Raw genomic sequence first — 5,649 nt, forward strand, 5'->3', positions numbered from 1 at the left:
TATTTCTCTTTCTCCTTGCTCTCTTGGGCGCCTTTCTTCCTGACCGTGCATTTTCTCTGGGCTCAGGATTAAAAAAAAAAAAAAACCCACACTGCTAATATCCTTGTCAGCCTTTTCCTGAATCATTGCTGTACAGCTCCAGGGAGCTACGGGCCAGTGCCTTCTGGCCGGCAGACTCTGTCCCTGGGTCTTCCTGTCCTTGGGGTCCTGGACCCCCTTCTGCGGGTTTCCTCACCCCCTGAAGGCAACACCAAGAGGGCCAAATTCTCTAAGAAATGCCCAGCCAGCAATGCAGACCAGGCCAAGAGCTGAGAATCTAGCTGAGATTTTCCGTCTCACAGGTGACTTCTCTCAGATGCTATTTAAAAAAAATTTTTAAAGTGCTTTCCTCCACATTATCTCATTTGCTGCTATTATCCCTGTTTCACAGATGAGCAGCCGGAGCCTCAGAGGGCTTCGTGATTTGTTCGAGGTTGTGTAGCTGCTAAGGGTCAGGACTCTAGCCCCCATGTGCATAAATTCCATGGGAGGAATAATCACCCCATTGGGCAGATGAAGAAACTGAGGCTCGCATCGCTGAAAGGGCACGTAGCATGAGAGGTGGTGCCAGAAGGGGTATTCAGGTACCACTGCATCCAGGCCAGTGTCCAGCTCTGGGTAGGGGTCTGTCTTTCTGTGTTGTGGTGTCTTTCTGAGTCTTTCAGCTCAGACTTCGAAACACCCACCCACGAGAAAGTACTCAGAAGCCCCAGGTCCAGGAGTCCAGGCGGCCGGCAGCCAGGGGTCTGTCCTGGTTCCTCTTGTCTCCTCCCATGTGCATGGGGCCTGGTGGGAAGCACATGTTACACTTCCGGGGAGACAGCTGGTTAACTGCCTTAGCTCATCATGCTGTGTGGCCTGGGAGGTGTCCCCATTTCAGTCTGCTCTGGTAACAATAGAGCAAATATGACGTTGGTTGGCAATAGAAATTTCCACAAATTCGGGCTCAAGTCTGTCCCATCAGGGACTCGGGAAGAAGTTGCAATCAACAAACGCCCCTCCCCCAGACATCCCTCCCTGACTCTTCAAGATAGAGCAGACCCTCCCTCCTTGACCCTGCGGCACAGAATTCTCTGAGTGGTCACATTCCTATTATTGAGAGGGCCAAGTTCCCCCACTGTCCTTCACCTCTGCTGGGCTGTGGCCATTAAACCTCTCATGGAGGCATAATAGCTTCACGTGTCCACAGATATGCAGACAGGCAGTCTGAGTAGTTACAGTCACTAAGACACATGCCCACCACCCTTCTCCTCCTCTCCTGGAGACACAACTACACGCAGAGACACTGTCCCACATATCACGATCAGTGTCATGTGCTGCACGTGCGCGCACACACACACACACACACACACACACACACCTGCACGCACATCCCTGCAGATGAACACAGGCCCACCTGGAGACAACAAGTCTGTCCATGTCTATACAGGCCACTTTTTTCCAGGTTATCCAGCTCCCCTACCCTGATATTCTGAGCGTCCTCCCTAGAACAGAAGCGGTGGCTGACTGATTGGCCTATGGGAATTGGGAGTTTGGCCTGCTCAGGCCAAAGCGTATTGGGTACCAAGCTCTAACGTTGAGAAATTTTTGGATAAATAGCCTCTTCTAGCTGGGCCTCTCTTTGTCCTCTTTCCCAGAGAGACCAGCCTCGACTATCTCCAGATGGCATCTACCCGCATCATGCTCCCTATCAGATACCCTGCTTCCCGTGGGCCCCCAGGGACCTGTCACCACCTCACCTGCCACCTCAGCACTTTCTCAATAACTCATCAAGGCCAACTGTTGCTCACTCAGTGATTTTTTTTTTCCCTTCACATCTGAAGCTCTGGACAAATGCCTTCCTGTCCCTTGCCTGCCACTAGGGCTGTTGATTAATGGAAGAGCAGGCGAGAAAGGGAAGGAGAAGCAGGGTCTCTGAATGTTGGTTTGTCCCCTGCTGCAAAGTTACCTCCAGTCCTGGGAGGGGAGTGGGGAGTGGGGTAGGCACAGTGACAGAACACAGATCCTGGGGGCTGATGTGCTTGGGTATAAATCCCAGCCCTGGATCTTCCTAGGTTTGTCACTTGGGACAGTCAGTTGGCCTTCACAAGCCTCAATTTCTGCTTCTGTAAAGTGGGCATAACCATCTGAACCTTACAGTGTTGTTGGGAGCATTAGACAAGGTTAAATGCATGTAATAAGCCCTTGATAAATGACAGAGTGCTCTAAAAACGTAAGTGAATAAGATTATTGTTTTAACAATGGCCTTACCCTCTTCCTTGTGGCTTCTTAGGTCCTCTGACACTCAGGTCAGGACAGGGTCTGGGCCTCTCCTATACAGTAGGAGAGAGCCGGGTAGGTAAGCAGCTCCCTTCACTAGTGTGAGCTGTCCCCAGCTCCCTGTCATCCACCAGTTACTGCCTGTAGGGACCAGGGGATCACCGTTGTCCTAGAAACCAGGAGGGAGGGAACCGACAGATAAGAAGCCCTACTTGGACGAGGGCTGCATCCAAGCCAGTCATTTTTGCCCATATAAACCCACTGCATCTCAAAACAATCTGGCAAGGGAAGGATTATTACTAATCAGGAGGCTGAGGCTCAGAAAGATGATCTGACCCCCAAGTGACTGAGCCGAGACTTGAACTCTCTATGTCTGACTTCACAGGACAGGCTCCTCCCCAGGCTCCTGGCTCCCTTTGGAAGGCGGAGAGGGGAAAAAGGGAACTGAATTGTACTGAGGAAACTGCCTCCCTTGTCCTCAGATGCAGGATGCTGAACAAATCCGTCCTGTAAACACTACTCACAGCGAATCTTCCTCCGCAGGACGATTCAGACAAAGACCTAGTTCATGCAGCTGAATATGAAATATGGCTCGTGTCTTAAGACATTTGTATAAAAAGACTATTTCTTCAGTGTCACAGCTTCAAAGCCACCTCTTGTAGGAGTCTTGCCTTCTTACCGGAGGCTGATCTGGAAGGCGGAAGACTGGGGACTTTTTCCATGAACTCACTGGGGGGCCTCAGGTAAGATTCATTCTCTCACTGGGCCTCAGTTTCCCCATCTATAAAGGAACATGGTTTTCTGGAGTGATTTCTCTGGGTAGCTTCTAGTTGCAGAAAACTATCTTCATTGTAGAACTCATGTTAGATTAACAAAGTATGTTCTTCCAACTTAGAAATTTACTTACTAGAAAAGCCTTAACAATGGTGGACCATTTTAATGGTATTTGGTTAATGTGTTTAGAAAATCCAAGAAAAAGTTCATGTCGAGTATAGTAACCGAGGTAGAAATGGCTGCCCTGGTCTGACTATGAGTTTCAGAAAAGAAGAATTTTTGGCTTCTGAAGCTGTGTCCTTGTCATTGATTTAAGTCCTGGCTCTCCCTCATTTAGAGAAATCAGCTGCGTTCCTGGTCCGAGGTGAGGGGCCCACATTTATCCCTGTCTGAGGTGATTGAAAGCCTTTGCAGGACCCTTCCTTCTTCTAGAAACACAAGTATCGGGGGTCGGCACTAGAGTTGGTCTCCTGGCTGTCAGAAGGGCTTCTGGAAGGAAGACACAGCCCTGGAACTGTGTTCTCCTGGCACTTTCTTTGGCGGGTGGGGTGGGGGAAGGGCATCAGCATCTGGTTACTGCTACCAACAAATCAATATGTTGATAGAGCCACTCTCCTGTGTGTCCGTTTAAACACCGATCCCCGCGTGGGACTCAGGCCGACCCACTCCGTTTGCCAAATGCAAATGCATTAACCTTACAATTGGGTAATCTAATAAAAAGGATCAATGGTCTGATACGGTGCTTATGGAGTCATTTACTGCAGGCGAGAGCAATTTAGCCAGGACCCAGACGAGCAGCTTGGGGGGGAAGCCTAGGGAATGGCTCAGGCTGGCTGTCCGAGCTGATGTCCCCAGGCGAGGCCCACTCTGCCTGGAGACGCTGGGCCCGGCGGGCGAGGGAACAGGGAGGGTGTTATTCATTCATTACTGCCACTTTAATCACTTAGAGGTTCAATTAAGTATAAATCATTAGTGGTATTTCAAGTTACTTTATCCAGACCCACACATAACACACTTGACTGGCGGTGGGGAGCTTTCGTGTCGAGATTTAGCGTACGAGTGAACAAGGCAGTCATATGGGTTTTTCTGCTATGAAATTGATAAATGAAGCGGGCATTCGAGGTACAGCAGTAATTTCTGTGGTGCAGCCAAGTGCTCGCTCCCTTGTCTCCTCCAGCGATGAGGGCATGGGCCCCTTTAATACGGCAGCTTTCCCCTGGGGGCCCAGAGGCCAGGCTGGGCGGCGGGCAGGCCTCTGGGTTTATTTCCTTGCAGAACTTCCCATGGCAAGCCCCGGTTCATTAGCGGGAATATACCTGGGGAGTAAAAAAAAAAAAAAGGAGAGAGATGGGGGGAAAAAGCCTCCTTTCCCCTCATTCTGGCATTGATTCTGTCCTCATTTCTCCCCAGCAGCGAGGGCACAGGATGAGAAACCCAGAATCGGGCTGTTTCGGCAGCTGGACCCCCTCTTCCCAAGGATGCGCGTGTCCCCGGTGGCCGGCATCCCTGTCTGGAAAGCATATTTTCTCCTAATCGGTTTTACAGCTCTTTTAAAGTAATATGTCAGATCATTTTCCCCCATATACATAGTTAATGAAAGTAACCCTACAAATTCATTTTAAATAGATGGAAGTTGTTATAACCCTGATCCAGAATTTATTACGTTCATTACAATCTTGCTGAAGTAGGTAATGTAATGGACTATTACTTTTATTATCTTTTTAATCCCTCAAAATTATTAGGAACTGACTAATATTTGGCATCACCCTGTTAATGTTTAAACAGAAATTGATACTTTAATTCGTCTAATAAATGATGGGGGCACTCTGGGTGGAAACAGAAGCCTGATTGAGTTTATCTCGATCAGTCCTAAAGACTTTTAAGTGGGACTCAGGGGTCTGAATGCAATTATTTCCAGGCAGGGTATCTTCAGCAAGTGCTCAGGAAGGACAGAAGAGCAGAGATGGAGACAGTGACAGAGAGACCCAGACGGCGACGAAAACGAGGCAGAAAAGCGAGAAGGAGGGAAATTTCACTCACACATCCAAGTTGTAATTCTGATTCTCCAAAAGCTCCTCTTGGAGCTGTAACCACACCAGCGGGCTCTATGTCTTTCCCATTTTGCCTCCGTCCTCCCCTCCTTCCCAGATTAAAAGATTCACCCCCGCCCCACTCCCCACCACTCCTGTGTTAGTAATCAGCTTTATGGCTAAGAATTCTCAAGTGCTCTAGAATCCGGGCGTTGCTGTGACAAATGATTGGGTCACATTCTCCTAGCAAGGAGTGGAGACCCTGCTTGTGCCTCGGAAAATAATGAAGGCTGCTCAATTTGCAAATTACCAAATCTCACCGTGAAATGGGAGGCGGCGGGAGGGGCATACAATCGTGTCTCTTCCAGAAGCGCCTGGGCTGGGTACTGTGTTTACCCTCCAGAGATCACTGACTGGTTCCTGCCGGGAGGGTGGCAGGTGGAATTTAAGAGAAATTGACTTCTTGCCCTTTCTAGGTTTTACAAGGCAAAATGCAATGGTAGTTGCTTAAACTGAAACAACAACAACAACAACAAGTATTAATTCT

The 5,649-nt window shown here is 49.1% G+C and overlaps 1 long non-coding RNA gene across 1 annotated transcript; it reads right to left on the reverse strand.

Moving 5' to 3' along the window:
* Positions 1-2,322: 2,322 nt before the first annotated feature.
* Positions 2,323-5,228, reverse strand: LOC122236967. Its single transcript, XR_006215151.1, has 3 exons — positions 5,113-5,228; positions 2,823-4,388; positions 2,323-2,467 (listed from the first exon to the last, which is right to left on the reverse strand). It is a non-coding gene; the product is annotated as an uncharacterized LOC122236967 (long non-coding RNA).
* Between the last annotated feature and the right edge of the window lie 421 nt (positions 5,229-5,649).

This window comes from Panthera tigris, chromosome A3 (assembly GCF_018350195.1).
Source record: "Panthera tigris isolate Pti1 chromosome A3, P.tigris_Pti1_mat1.1, whole genome shotgun sequence".
Lineage (NCBI taxonomy): Eukaryota > Metazoa > Chordata > Mammalia > Carnivora > Felidae > Panthera > Panthera tigris.